We start from the raw sequence: 16,527 nt of genomic DNA on the forward strand, positions 1-16,527 counted from the left end.
ATGATGACTTTGTTATCGCTTCCTTTTAGGTGATTGTAGAATTTAACGGCTCTTTGTTTGTCCTATTTAGTGAAGTCTTGGTTGGTGAGCGGACCCCAGACCTCACAACCGTAGAGGGCAATGGGCTCTATGACTGATTCAAGTATTTTTAGCCAGATCCTAATTGGTATGTTGAAATTTATGTTCCTTTTGATGGCATAGAAGGCCCTTCTTTCCTTGTCTCTCAGATCGTTCACAGCTTTTTTTGGTTGGACAGGTTTCTCAATTTCTTTCTTAAATGTTTTGCATTCTTCCTCAAACCATTTGTCATTGTTGTTCATTTTCTTCGGTTTTCTATTTGAGATTTTTAGATTTGATAGGGAAGCTGAGAGGTCAAATATAATGTTTAGGTTTACTAATGCCAAGTTTACACCTTGACTATTGCAGTGGATCGTAGAATTCAATGCAGCCAGCAGGTCAAATGAATAACCAAGTCACTATACTATAGTATACTGTATTCTACCGTACCTTCATGGACTCGATATAGAGGACGTATTCTACTGTACCTTCATGGACTAGATATAGAGGACGTATTCTACTGTACCTTCATGGACTCGATATAGAGGACGTATTCTACTGTACCTTCATGGACTAGATATAGAGGACGTATTCTACTGTACCTTCATGGACTAGATATAGAGGACGTATTCTACTGTACCTTCATGGACTCGATATAGAGGACGTATTCTCGGAGCACAGGCAGGAAGTCTTCGGCTCATGTCCTGGGTGAGTTCATCGAGGGCGCTGGAGCAGTTAGCCATGCAGCTGGCCACGCCCTCCAGAGGCCCCTGTAGCTCCGCCTCCGACAACGCCCAGGTAGTGTAGACAGGACCGTACTCACGCAGCTCTACCTGGTACTCTGAATACACAGTGGAGGAGGGACACAGTAGTCAGAGACAGGATAGAGAAGGGGACAGTCACCGCCCAGGTTAGACAGGACCGTAAACACACACACACACACACACACACACACACACACACACACACACACACACACACACACACACACACACACACACACACACACACACACACACACACACACACACACGTCTTGTACAGCTAACCTTGTGAGTACACACAATTCAGTCCTATTCCAAATCCTATTTTCCCCAAACCCTAACCTGCACTCTGGCCCCTAACCCCGGCCCCTAACCCCGGCCCCTAACCCCGGCCCCTAACCCCGGCCCCTAACCCTTATCGTAATTCTAACCCTGCGCACGCACGCACGCACGTACGCACGCACACACACACACACACAGAGTCAGGCAGAGAGACGGCCTACAGGGAGGAGGTGAGGGCCCTCGGAGTGTGGTGTCAGGAAAATAACCTCACACTCAACGTCAACAAAACTAAGGAGATGATCGTGGACTTCAGGAAACAGCAGAGGGAACACCCCCCTATCCACATCGATGGAACAGTAGTGGAGAGGGTAGCAAGTTTTAAGTTCCTCGGTGTACACATCACAGACAAACTGAATTGGTCCACTCACACAGACAGCGTGGTGAAGAAGGCACAACAGTGCCTCTTCAACGTCAGGAGGCTGAAGAAATTTGGCTCGTCACCTAAAACCCTCACAAACTTCTACAGATGCACAATCGAGAGCATCCTGGCGGGCTGTATCACCGCCTGGTACGGCAACTGCTCCGCCCACAACCGTAAGGCTCTCCAGAGGGTAGTGAGGTCTGCACAACGCATCACCGGGGGCAAACTACCTGCCTTCCAGGACACCTACAACACCCGATGTCCGAGGAAGGCCAAAAAGATCATCAAGGACAACAACCACCCGAGCCACAGCCTGTTCACCCCGCTATCATCCAGAAGGCGAGGTCAGTACAGGTGCATCAAAGCAGGGGCAGAGAGACTGAAAAAACAGCTTCTATCTCAAGGCCATCAGACTGTTAAACAGCCACCACTAACATTGAGTAGCTGCTGCCAACATACTGACTCATCTCTCAGCCACTTTAAACAATGCCACTTTATATAATGTTTACATACATTACTACATTACTCATCTCTTATGTATATACTGTACTCTACACCATCTTGCCTATGCCGCACGGCCATCGCTCATCCATATATTACATGTACATATTCTTATTCATTCCTTTACACTCGTGTGTATAAGGAAGTTGTTGTGAAATTGTTAGATTACTTGTTAGATGTTACTGTGCGGTCGGAACTAGAAGCACAAGCATTTCGCTACAGTCGGATTAACATCTGCTAACCATGTGTATGTGACCAATACAATTGGATTTGGCAACACAGAACAGAAAAGACCCAGTAATAACCAGCGTTACCCGACTGTTCTTTGATGATTCTCTGTGCTATTCTGTCGATAGTACCCAGCTTCTGCGTGAACATATCCAGGTAGTCTCCCATAGCAGAAAACTCCACGGGTCGGCCCCTCAGCTTGTACCCTCCTGTCACGTACTTCACCGACTCCCCCATCTTAGAGAGCAGGGCTAGGCCTTGTCTCTTATTCAGGTCCTGAGGAGAAACCACAACGATTAGGGTCTTGTCTCTTATTCAGGTCCTGAGGAGAAACCACAACGATTAGGGCCTTCTCTTATTCAGGTCCTGAGGAGAAACCACAACGATTAGGGTCTTGTCTCTTATTCAGGTCCTGAGGAGAAACCACAACGATTAGGGTCTTGTCTCTTATTCAGGTCCTGGGGAGAAACCACAACGATTAGGGTCTTGTCTCTTATTCAGGTCCTGAGGAGAAACCACAAGAGTTAGGGTCTTGTCTCTTATTCAGGTCCTGGGGAGAAACCACAACGATTAGGGTCTTGTCTCTTATTCAGGTCCTGGGGAGAAACCACAACGATTAGGGTCTTGTCTCTTATTCAGGTCCTGGGGAGAAACCACAACGATTAGGGTCTTGTCTCTTATTCAGGTCCTGGGGAGAAACCACAACGATTAGGGTCTTGTCTCTTATTCAGGTCCTGAGGAGAAACCACAAGAGTTAGGGTCTTGTCTCTTATTCAGGTCCTGGGGAGAAACCACAACGATTAGGGTCTTGTCTCTTATTCAGGTCCTGGGGAGAAACCACAACGATTAGGGTCTTGTCTCTTATTCAGGTCCTGGGGAGAAACCACAACGATTAGGGCCTTCTCTTATTCAGGTCCTGAGGAGAAAACAACACGCAGGTTAAACACAACATACAATCACACACAACGGTTAGTGTTTACCACATTACACCAACAGATGGTTAGTGTTTACCACTGTTACCACATTACACCAACAGATGTCTCAGAGACTTTGATTGGAGATTCCTTCAAGCTTTATTCATTCACAGTGGGAGGTATGAGTCAGAATTGCCTACAGTACTGTAATGCCTACAGTATTTGCAGTAATCTAACATACTACACGTTGTGCCATAACCGGGATATTCAGTAATACCGGTAATACCAGTAATATTTTCAAACCCCGCTGAGCCTCTGTAATCCTAAAGGTTAGCAAGGGAAACAACCAGTTTCCCTCATTCAGCGCGACATCTCCTTCGCATAGAGTTGATCCGTTTCTGGATATTGGCGGGTACTGGAACACGCTGTCGTACACGTAGATCCAGAGCATCCCAAACATGCTTAATGGGTGACATGTCTGTTGAGTATGCAGGCCGTGGAAGAACTGGGACATTTTCAGCTGACAGGAATTGTGTACAGATCCTTGTGAAATGCATTATCACGCTGAAACACGAGGTGATGGAGGAGGATGAATGTCACGACAACAGACCTCAGGATCTCGTCACGGCAACAGACCTCAGGATCTCGTCACGGCAACAGACCTCAGGATCTCGTCACGGCAACAGACCTCAGGATCTCGTCACGGCAACAGACCTCAGGATCTCGTATCTCTGTGCTTTCAAATTGCCGTCGATAAAATGCAATTGTGTTCGTTGTCCCATAACCATGACCTGTTCATAACGTTGACGTGAGCAAACCTCTCGAACCCACACGACGCCATATACACGGTCTGCCATCTCCCCGGTAAAACCAGGATGAATCCGTGAAGAGCACACTTCTCCAGTGTTCCACTGGCCGTTTGCCCACTGAAATCGGTCACGATGCCAAAGTGCAGTCAGGTCAAAACCCTGGTGAGAAGGACGAGCAGGTCAGCTTCCATGAGACGGTTTCTAAAAGTTTGTGTAGAAATTCTTCGGTTGAGCAAACCCACAGTTTCATCAGCTGTCCGGGTGGCTGGTCTCAGACGATCTCGCAGGTTAAATAGCCGGATGTGGAGGTCCTGGGCTGGCGTGGTTACACGCGTTCTGCGGTTTTGAGGCCGGTTGGACGTACTGCCAAATTCTCAAAAACATACAATTCTCTGGCAACAGCTCTGGTGGACATTCCTGCAATCAGCATGCCAATTGCACGCTACCTCAAAACTTGAGACATCTGTGACAAAACATTTTAAAGTGCCATTTTATTGTCCCCAGTACAAGGTGCACCTGTGTAAGGATCATGCTGTTTAATCCCCTTGTTGATATGCCACACTTGTCAGGTGGATGGATTAACAAATGTCTTCACACATTTTTGGGGAAATAAGCTTTTTGTGAGTATGGAACATTTCTGGGATCTTTTATTTCAGCTCAGCTCAGCGTATTTGTTTTGTTCAGATTAGAAAATATGCCATTTAGCAGTGACTTTTATCCAAAGCGACAGTTTTTTAATGTTATTTTTTACCTTTATTTTACTAGGCAAGTCAGTTAAGAACAAATTCTTATTTTCAATGACGGCCTAGGAACAGTGGGTTAACTGCCTGTTCAGGGGCAGAACGACAGATTTGTACCTTGTCAGCTCGGGGATTCGAACTTGCTACCTTTCGGTTACTAGTCCAACGCTCTAACCACTAGGCTACCCTGCCGCCCCTACATAGTAGTGAGTACATACATTTTCATACTGGTCCCCAGTTGGAATCGAACCCACAACCCTGGTGTTGCAAGCACCATGCTCTTCCAACTGAGCTACACGTGATCTTTCACACCAGCGACCCGCTTTCGTTTCCCTGCCCTGCTGTTACACTGGTGTCAGAAGAGGGATTTCATGCCATCTCTGATATTCCGGCTCATAACATTATAATAAGTAACTCGAAAATGCTGCACGCAAAAATACTAATATTAGATAGCAAGGCTCTTGATCCAGGAGGGGATTCTCCAGGAGTTTGATTCAGCAAGAAGCTAACCAGATAGATCTGGGGTCTTCAACAAGCAGATCGCCAGCTAAGCTAACCAGCTAGATCAGGGTCTTCAACGGGCAGATCGCCAGCTAAGCTAACCAGCTAGATCAGGGGTCTTCAACGGGCAGATCTCCAGCTAAGCTAACCAGCTAGATCAGGGGTCTTCAACGGGCAGATCTCCAGCTAAGCTAACCAGCTAGATCAGGGGTCTTCAACGGGCAGATCTCCAGCTAAGCTAACCAGCTAGATCAGGGGTCTTCAACGGGCAGATCTCCAGCTAAGCTAACCAGCTAGATCAGGGGTCTTCAACGGGCAGATCTCCAGCTAAGCTAACCAGCTAGATCAGGGGTCTTCAACGGGCAGATCTCCAGCTAAGCTAACCAGCTAGATCAGGGGTCTTCAACGGGCAGATCTCCAGCTAAGCTAACCAGCTAGATCAGGGGTCTTCAACGGGCAGATCGCCAGCTAAGCTAACCAGCCAGATCAGGGGTCTTCAACGGGCAGATCGCCAGCCAAGCTAACCAGCTAGATCAGAAGAGTTTCATGGTAGAAGAGAAGAATGTCTCAGTGTGTGTAGACCATGTATCTGATAATGTCTCAGTATGTGTAGACCATGTATCTAATGCTGTCTCAGTATGTGTAGACCATGTATCTGATGCTGTCTCAGTATGTGTAGACCATGTATCTGATGCTGTCTCAGTATGTGTAGACCATGTATCTGATGCTGTCTCAGTATGTGTAGACCATGTATCTGATGCTGTCTCAGTATGTGTAGACCATGTATCTGATGCTGTCTCAGTATGTGTAGACCATGTATCTGATGCTGTCTCAGTATGTATAGACCATGTATCTGATGCTGTCTCAGTATGTATAGACCATGTATCTGATGCTGTCTCAGTATGTGTAGACCATGTATCTGATGCTGTCTCAGTATGTGTAGACCATGTATCTGATGCTGTCTCAGTATGTATAGACCATGTATCTGATGCTGTCTCAGTATGTGTAGACCATGTATCTGATGCTGTCTCAGTATTGTAGACCATGTATCTGATGCTGCTCAGTATGTGTAGACCATGTATCTGATGCTGTCTCAGTATGTGTAGACCATGTATCTGATGCTGTCTCAGTATGTATAGACCATGTATCTGATGCTGTCTCAGTATGTATAGACCATGTATCTGATGCTGTCTCAGTATGTGTAGACCATGTATCTGATGCTGTCTCAGTATGTATAGACCATGTATCTGATGCTGTCTCAGTATGTGTAGACCATGTATCTGATGCTGTCTGGACAGTGAAACAGCACCTCTCTGTCTCAGTATGTGTAGACCATGTATCTGATGCTGTCTCAGTATGTGTAGACCATGTATCTGATGCTGTCTCAGTATGTGTAGACCATGTATCTGATGCTGTCTCAGTATGTATAGACCATGTATCTGATGCTGTCTCAGTATGTATAGACCATGTATCTGATGCTGTCTCAGTATGTATAGACCATGTATCTGATGCTGTCTCAGTATGTGTAGACCATGTATCTGATGCTGTCTCAGTATGTGTAGACCATGTATCTGATGCTGTCTCAGTATGTGTAGACCATGTATCTGATGCTGTCTGGACAGTGAAACAGCACCTCTTTGTCTCATTTGATTGATTGATGCCAGAAATCATTTGGCCTCACTTGATACATTTGTTAAAATAAAAATAATGGGTTGTCCTGGTGCAGCAAAACATCCCTAAGGGTGGCCAGATTGGATTTGGCTTCACACCAATCAAATACAGCAAAATGGCTCCCAAGGGTGGCCAGGTTAGTTGGCTTCACACCAATCAAATCTAGCAAAACACCCCCAAGGGTGGCCAGGTTGGGATTTGGCTTCACACCAATCAAATCCTAAACATCATTTTATTTTCTGGCCTGCTTGTGTTGATGTCCTGCAGTAGGTGGCTAACGAAATATGCCCTTTTCTTAAGCCATGGACAGAGAGATCATTGATTTCCTGAAGAAACTATCCCTCTTCCTCTATTGGTCCAAATGACCAGGTTATTAACTAGCTAGTCAGTGGGGTAACAGGGCTGAACAAAGTGTCAACAAATGATGAACAACTTAGACGCCGTGAGTAGTTTCAGAACGGCCCACGACATTGTTTTATAGAATGTGAAATGCTGTGCTGGTAATCTGCTATAGGGAGATAAAATGCTGTGCTGGTAATCTGCTATAGGGAGATAAAATGCTGTGCTGGTAATCTGCTATAGGGAGATAAAATGCTGTGCTGGTAATCTGCTATAGGGAGATAAAATGCTGTGCAGGTAATCTGCTATAGGGAGATAAAATGCTGTGCTGGTAATCTGCTATAGGGAGATAAAATGCTGTGCTGGTAATCTGCTATAGGAGATAAAATGCTGTGCAGGTAATCTGCTATGGGAGATAAAATGCTGGTGGTAATCTGCTAGGGAGATAAAATGCTGTGCAGATGTTTCGGGGAGATAAAAACATGGTAATCTGCTATAGGGAGAAAATGCTGTGCTGGTAATCTGCTATAGGGAGATAAAATGCTGTGCTGGCAATCTGGGTCAGATGTTTCAACATGGCTTGTTGAAAAAGGCCCATGACGCCATGGTAATGGTGTAACCATGATCTGCACTCGCTTGTTTCTCATTCAGAAACAAATGGTACAACCAAGCCTTATTATTATCTGAGAGATGTTTTTCCATAGTCGCACAGTGCACCCAAATTACAACCTCAAAAGCCTACGGAAAAAAATATTTTGTTGCATATTTGGGATTTGGCATTTTAGAGCTCTGACTGCAGGTATTTACTAAAAGTAACTACAAATATTCAAATGAATATAAAAAATATATATATATCACAAAAATGGCAAATTCGACATGATAGAAAAATGATCCGCTGCTATATACCCCGGTATAGAGTATATACGGTATACTGCCCACGCCTATACCTTAGCAGAGAGGAAGGCATTGAAGTGTTCGTTGAACGACAGGACAGGATGGTCAGCCACTCTCTTCAGGAACTTATCCAGAGCCTTCCTTCTCGTCTCAACAAACTCCTCAGAGAACCGGTCCACCACCCCCTTCATCACAAACTTCTCAGGGAGGGGCTGGAGGGGGCAGAGAGAGAGAGAGGGGGAAGAGAGAGAGATAGGGGGAAGAGAGAGAGAGAGGGGAAGAGAGAGAGGGGAAGAGAGAGAGAGAGGTAGGGGGCAGAGAGAGAGAGAGATAGAGAGAGAGAGAGAGAGGGGAAGAGAGAGAAAGAGAGAGAGAGGAAGAGAGAGAAAGAGAGAGAGAGGGGGAAGAGAGAGAGAGAGAGAGAGAGAGGAGGAGAGAGAGAGAGAGAGAGAGAGAGAGAGAGAGAGAGAGAGAGAGAGAGAGAGAGAGAGAGAGAGAGAGAGAGAGAGAGAGAGAGAGAGAGAGAGAGAGAGAGAGAGAGAGAGAGAGAGAGAGAGAGAGAGAGAGAGAGAGAGAGAGAGAGAGAGAGAGAGAGAAAGAGATAGGGGCAGAGAGAGAGAGAGGTAGGGGGCAGAGAGAGAGAGAGAGAGAGAGAGAGAGGTAGGGGGCAGAGAGAGAGAGAGAGAGAGAGAGAGAGAGAGAGAGAGAGAGAGAGAGAGAGAGAGAGAGAAGATAGAGAGAGATAGGGGGCAGAGAGAGAGAAGAGAGAGAGAAAGAGATAGGGGCAGAGAGAGAGAGAGAAGAGAGAAAGAGATAGGGGCAGAGAGAGAGAGAGAGAGAGAAAGAGATAGGGGCAGAGAGAGAGAGAAGAGGAGAGGAGAGAGTCATTCCTCTTGGTTAGTGGGGAAACAGGGGTTCAGATCCTACCAGTTACGCTTGTACATAACTTACTGGTATGAGATGTGTAGTCTAGGTTTAGGGGGTCAGGGTTAACTTACTGGTATGAGATGTGTAGTCTAGGGTTAGGGGTCAGGGTTAACTTACTGGTATGAGATGTGTGGGCTGAGTGTCCTCCAGCTTGGTCCTGAGCCAGTCAAAGTCCTGGTAGCGCCTCCTGACAGAGTACTCTGGTAGGTCAAACTCCACCCGCGTTGTCTGGAGAGAGAGGGTTACACTGTGTTACCTAAAAGACTAAAACCTCACAGAATACTGCCAAGAAACAACGACAATTTATCTCAACCAATGGCAATAGGGGTTTTGTAGGTGATGCCGCCCCTGTAATAAGCATAAATATTGATCTTGTAAAATCCCAGCGCTCCTCTCCTGGGTGCTGTTGGAGAGATGCATCACTGCGGCGCTCCAACAACCTTCCGTCCAAAACACATCCTGTTAAATCGTGATATGATCAGCTGTTCCTGGACAACTGTGTGATCACGCTCTCCGTAGCCGAAGACTTTCAAACAGGTCAACATTCACAAGGCCGCAGGGCCAGACGGAATACCAGGACGTGTACTCAAAGCATGCGCTGGCAACTGACATTTTCAAACTCTCCCTGTCCGAGTCTGTAATACCGGCATGTTTTAACCAGACCACCATAGTCTCTGTGCCCAAGAACACTAAGGTAACCTACCTTAATGACTTCCGACCCGTAGCACTCACATCTGTAGCCATGAAGTGCTTTGAAAGGCTGGTCATGGCTGAGATAAACACCAACATCCCAGAAACCCTAGATGTCTTCAATTTGCATACTGCCCCAACAGATCCACAGATGACGCACTCTTTATTGAAATCCAGAATGCACCTGGATAAAAGGAACACCTACCTGAGAATGCTTTCATTGACTACAGCTCAGCGTTCAACATCATAGTGTCTTCAAAGCTCATCACTAAGCTAAGGATCCTGGGACTAAACACCTCCCTCTGCAACTGGATCCTGGACTTCCTGACGGGCCGCCCCAGGTGGAAAGGGGAGGTAACAACACATCCGCCACGCTGATCCTTAACATGGGGGCCCCTCAGGGGTGCGTGCTAAGTCCTCCTGTACTCCCTGTTCACTCATGACTGCACGGCCAGGCACAACTCAACACCATCATCAAGTTTGCCGATGAAAAGCAGTGGAAGGCCTGATCACCAACAATGATGAGGAGGTCAGGTCAGAGTCCTGACCGTTACAACAAACTCTTCCTCAACGGGATCAAGACAAAGGAGATGGACTACAGGAAAAAGAGTACCCGAGCACACTCCAGTCTCATCGACGCTGCAGTAGAGCAGTTTGAGAGCTTCAAGTTCCTTGGTGTCCACATCACCCAACAAACTAACATGGTCCAAGCACACCAAGACAGTCGTGAAGAAGGCACGACAACAAAACCTATTCCCCTTCAAGAGACTGAAAAGATTTGTACCCCTGTATAGAGCCTCCACATTGACTCTGTACCGGGGTACCCTGTATATAGCCTCCACATTGACTCTGTTCCGTAATACCCTGTATATAACCTCCACCTTGACTCTGTACCGGCACACCCTGCATATAGCCTCCACATTGACTCTGTACCGGTACCCCTGTATAGCCTCCACATTGACTCTTGTTCCGTATCAATTCTGCACCCCCTGTATAACCTCCACATTGACTCTGTACCGGTGCCCTCCTGTATATAGCCTGCACATTGACTGCCCCCTGTACACATTGACTCTGTACGGTACCCCCTGTATATAGCCTCCACATTGACTCTGTACCGTATATAGCCTCCACACCTGTGCGTTATTACCTAACAGCCTCTACTCTTCTGGGAAGGCTTTCCACTAGATGTTGAACATTGCTGCGGTATAACAGCCTCCACTCCTCTGGGAAGGCCTTCCACTAGATGTTGGAACATTGCTGCTATAACAGCCTCCACTCTTCTGGGAAGGCTCTGTCCACTAGCCTCCACATTGCATTGGAACATTGCTGCTCTTTAATTAACAGCTTTCCTTTAAAAACTGCATTGTTGGTTCTTTGGGGAAGGTCACAAATAATAAAATGCATTTGATGTACCATGAACATTGACACCTGCCTGATATAACAGCCTCCACTCTTCTGGGAAGGCTTTCCACTAGATGCTGGAACATTGCTGCTATAACAGCCTCCACTCTTCTGGGAAGGCTTCACTAGATGTTGGAACATTGCTGCCATAACAGCCTCCACTCTTCTGGGAAGGCCTTCCACCAGATGTTGGAACATTGCTGCTATAACAGCCTCCACTCTTCTGGAAGGCTTTCCACCAGATGTTGGAACATTGCTGCTATAACAGCCTCCACTTTTCTGGGAAGGCCTTCCACCAGATGTTGGAACATTGCTGCTATAACAGCCTCCACTCTTTCTGGGAAGGCTTTCCACTAGATGTAGGAACATTGCTGCTATAACAGCCTCCACTCTTCTGGGAAGGCTTTCCACCAGATGTCGGAACATTGCTGCTATAACAGCCTCCACTCCTCTGGAAAGCTTCCACTAGATGTTGGAACATTGCTGCTATAACAGCCCACTTCTTCTGGGAAGGCTTTCCACTAGATGTTGGAACATTGCTGCTATAACAGCCTCTACTCTTCTGGGAAGGCCTTCCACTAGATGTTGAACATTGCTGCTAGTAACAGCCCTCCACTCTTCTGGGAAGGCTTTCCACTAGATGTTGGAACATTGCTGCTATAACAGCTCCACTCTTCTGGGAAGGCTTTCCACTAGATGTTGGAACATTGCTGCTATAACAGCCTCCACTCTTCTGGGAAGGCTTTCCACTAGATGTTGGAACATTGCTGCTATAACAGCCCACTCTTCTGGGAAGGCCTTCCACTAGATGTTGAACATTGCTGCTATAACAGCCCCACTCTTCTGGGAAGGCTTTCCACTAGATGTTGGAACATTGCTGCTATAACAGCCTCCACACTTCTGGGAAGGCCTTCCACTAGATGATGGAACATTGCTGCTATAACAGCCTCCACTCTTCTGGGAAGGCCTTCCACTAGATGTTGGAACATTGCTGCTATAACAGCCTCCCACTCTTCTGGGGAGGTCCACCAGATGATGGAACATTGCTGCTATAACAGCCTCCACTCTTCTGGGAAGGCCTTCCACTGGGATGTTGGAACTTTTCTGTAACAGCCCACTCCCTCTAGCTTCCAGATTCAACCACAAGAGCATTAGGGAGGTCCACTAGATGTTGAACACTGATAACAGTTGGGAAGGCCTTCCACTAGATGTAGGAACCTGGCCTCAGTCAAAGGCGTTCCTAGATTCATCCCAAAGGTGTTCGGCCTTCCACTAGATGATGAACAGGCTATGTGCAGGCCAGTCAAGATGTTTTCCACACCGATCTCAACAAACCTGCTTTGTGCACGGAGGCATTGTCATGTTGAAACAGCTGCTATAAAACCTCTGGGGGCCTTCCACTAGATGTTGGAACTGTTGTCACAAATCCTCTGGGAAGCACAGAATCATTCTAGTATGACATTCTACCCTCTGGGAAGGCCTAAGATTTCCTTCACTGGAACCAAGAGGCCCAACCATGAAGACTAGAGTTGGAACATTGCCTGCTATAACATCCACTCTTCTGGCAAGGCTTTCCACAGATGATGGAACATCTTCCCACTCCTCTGGGAGCCAGATGATGGAACAGCTTGGGACTTCTATTCCACAACTTCCCTGGTCTGAAGCATTTTCCAATGAGCAAAGGTGTCTTGGTGTCTGATCAGGAGGGAAATGAGGAGGAAGAAATTAAGGAAATAAACTGTTGTCACAAGTTTGGAAGCACAGAATCATCTAGAATGACATTGGTGCTGTTGGATGAGTCGCTTCCAATGGCCTATTGGATGACTTAACAGCCCAGGCCTATTGCAACCCACACGCATGAGTCGGTCCCACAGCCAGAACAACATTGGATGAGTCAACTTCCTGGTCTGAAGATTTTCCAATGAGCAGTCTTGGTGTTTAGATTGGACATCTGATCAGGATTGGAAATGAGTCGGAAGTTGGTCTATTGATGAGTGGTTGGTCTATTGGATGAGTCGGTTGGTCTATTGATGAGTCGGGTTGGTCTATTGAGAGTCGCCCGCCTAGAGGATGAGTCGCCCGGCCTATTGGATGAGTCGGTCGGCCTATTGGATGAGTCGCCTGCCTATTGGGTGAGTCGTCCGCCTATTGTGACGCCTATTGGGTGAGTCGCCCAGCCTATAGGATGAGTCGGTCGGTTCATTGGTTGACAATATAAAACACAGAATTCTAATTGTAAGAATGCTCATTGAATGTAAGGGCACTCTAAAAACATTTAGAGTGCCATTTTATTGTCCCCAGTACAAGGCGCACCTGTGTAATGACTATGCTGTTTAATCGGCTTTTGATATGCCACACCTGTCAGGTGGACGGATTATCTGGCAAAGGAGAAATGCTCATTAACAGGGATGTAACAAATTTGTGCACAAAATGTGCGTAATGGAACATTTCGGGGATATTTTTTTAGCTCGTGAACATGATCAACATGTTACATGTTGTGTTTTTATTTTTGTTCAGTATACCATGCTTCCATCCACATTACAGGTAATATTTTCCACATCTCCTGGGCGGACCTACCTTTAGTGGCCACCATGTAGGTGATGTAGGTTCTCCATAGTGGAGACGTGTTTCTCTTCGGTCTTCGACGGTAACAAAGAGGTCACGTGTCTCTCCATCCAGGTCAGTCATCCAGCTGCAGCCGGTTCAGGAGGGAAGATGAGGAGGCGGGACCAGATGTTCCACCGGCGCCCCATTGGGCAGACTCAGGTCCTAGTAGCAGAAAACAAGTAAATAGCAACATAATTAGTACGCCTGTGTCCCAAATGGCACCCTATTGGGCCCTGGTCAAAAGTAGCACTATGTAGGGAATAGGGTGTCATAGGCTCTGGCCAAAGGTAGCGCACTATGGTGGAATAGGTGTCATAGGCTATTATTATCCACCGGTGTTTTACAGACCAGGTGCTGCCTGAGGAGTGCCTGAGCCCAGACAGGAGGTCTGCATCCCAAATGTACCTTTAATTAAAGCACTAACTAGGCCAGAGCCTCAAACGGAGAGCAATATATAAAAAGGGGAATAGGTCTGCGGTCAGCTGCCAGTCCTGAGTCCTGTTAGCTAGGACCCCTGCTGGTGGTTTGGATTTTGAGCCTGGCTGCTCTCTGACTGTTGCCGATTCCTCTGCAGATTGCTTTTGTGACGCTTGAGAACCTGACATGGCGCCGGCGATAACGGCCTCAGAGCTTCAGGACAGCAGCTTACGATGAGCTCCAAGGTCCCTCTCTTGAGCACAGCGGGCATGCAGGAGTTTCACTTTGCCCCTGCAGAACAGGTTTGATGAGCTGGGTAGGACATCATGCACCCAGGACTCAGGAACTTAATGCGTGTGGTTCTGTCACAAGGGTCAGTCTACAAGACTCTCCTGTCCACCTCCTGCTGCGGCCCTGTCCAGACACCTTGCCGTCTCAATCCCACTGTTCTACTGACCTCTCCTCTTCCACAGACCTTCCTCTCTCAAACTTCTTGACAGTGGAGATAGGGACTTGTAGATGAGCAGAGGACAGTATTCTTGGGGGAGGATGCCATGCTGATACATCCGTGCTTTTAACTTGCCGGGCATTTCTGACCGGGGTCAACCTCTCAGCGAGCTTCCAGGGTCCTGACAGTTGGCCCGGATTTATGTTGTGTCCTTCAGGCTGCTGTTAAACACCTGGCCAAGGCTCTAACTGGCTTAACCGAGACGGTGGGGATCAGTGTCCTGCGAAGTGGAATCTGTCTACGGCTTGCCCTTCTTCAAAACCATCAACCCCTGATTTTGCTTGGCTTCAAGCTCATTCACGCCCATTCAATCAGCTTCAATCAGCTCTCCAACCCAGAATTCACCTGCTTCCTGACACTGACTCTGTCAGGTTGTCCATAAAGGCTCCGATTGGTGGTTGTCGCTGCCCGGGGAATTGGTTCGGGCAATCAGCTTCAGCAGACGCCATAATCATGTTAAATCGCCAGGGAAAAACAGGATCACAGGATGGTGCAGCCTGGGATAATTCCCACCTCCTCTGCAACTCTGATGTTACTGACCCTGATGAGGTCTGCCACTCTGTCTGGGACATGGTGTTTTTGTCATTGTAGTCTGCAACAGCTTCAGAGGGATCGACCCGCAGGCGTTGGCAAGGCCAAGCCAGAGCACTGCCAGGTTTGGTCCGGGGACCCAGCACTCAGCGTCAGAAGACTTGTTACCTTGACTCAACCAGTGCCCCCGCACATTGACTCTGTACCGTAACACCCTGTATATAGCCTCCACATTGACTCTGTACTGGTACCCCTGTATATAGCCTCCACATTGACTCTGTAACGGTACCCCTGTATATAGCCTCCACATTGACTCTGTACTGGTACCCCTGTATATAGTCTCCACATTGACTCTGTACCGTAACACCCTGTATATAGTCTCCACATTGACTCTGTACCGGTACCCCTGTATATAGCCTCCACATTGACACTGTACTGGTACCCCTGTATATAGCCTCCACATTGACTCTGTACTGGTACCCCCTGTATATAGCCTCCACATTGACTCTGTACCGGTACCCCTGTATATAGCCTCCACATTGACTCTGTACTGGTACCCCCTGTATATAGCCTCCACATTGACTCTGTACCGGTACCCCCTGTATATAGCCTCCACATTGACTCTGTACTGGTACCCCCTGTATATAACCTCCACATTGACTCTGTACTGGTACCCCCTGTATATAGCCTCCACATTGACTCTGTACCGGTACCCCTGTATATAGCCTCCACCTTGACTCTGTACCGGTACCCCCTGTATATAGCCTCCACATTGACTCTGTACCGGTACCCCTGTATATAGCCTCCACATTGACTCTGTACTGGTACCCCCTGTATATAGCCTCCACATTGACTCTGTAACGGTACCCCCTGTATATAGCCTCCACATTGACTCTGTACCGGTACCCCCTGTATATAGCCTCCACATTGACTCTGTACTGGTACTCCCTGTATATAGCCTCCACATTGACTCTGTACTGGTACCCCCTGTATATAGCCTCCACATTGACTCTGTACTGGTACCCCCTGTATATAGCCTCCACATTGACTCTGTACTGGTACCCCCTGTATATAGCCTCCACATTGACTCTGTACTGGTACCCCCTGTATATAGCCTCCACATTGACTCTGTACCGGTACCCCCTGTATATAGCCTCCACCTTGACTCTGTACCGGTACCCCTGTATATAGCCTCCACATTGACTCTGTACCGGTACCCCCTGTATATAGCCTCCACATTGACTCTGTACTGGTACCCCCTGTATATAGCCTCCACATTGACTCTGTACTGGTACCCCTGTATATAGCCTCCACATTGACTCTGT

The 16,527-nt window shown here is 47.4% G+C and overlaps 1 pseudogene; it reads right to left on the reverse strand.

The window, feature by feature from the left end:
- Window positions 1–697: 697 nt before the first annotated feature.
- Window positions 698–14,434, reverse strand: LOC124029808 (annotated as a pseudogene).
- Window positions 14,435–16,527: the final 2,093 nt, after the last annotated feature.

Source organism: Oncorhynchus gorbuscha, unplaced genomic scaffold, assembly GCF_021184085.1.
Source record: "Oncorhynchus gorbuscha isolate QuinsamMale2020 ecotype Even-year unplaced genomic scaffold, OgorEven_v1.0 Un_scaffold_7771, whole genome shotgun sequence".
Classification (NCBI taxonomy): Eukaryota; Metazoa; Chordata; class Actinopteri; order Salmoniformes; family Salmonidae; genus Oncorhynchus; species Oncorhynchus gorbuscha.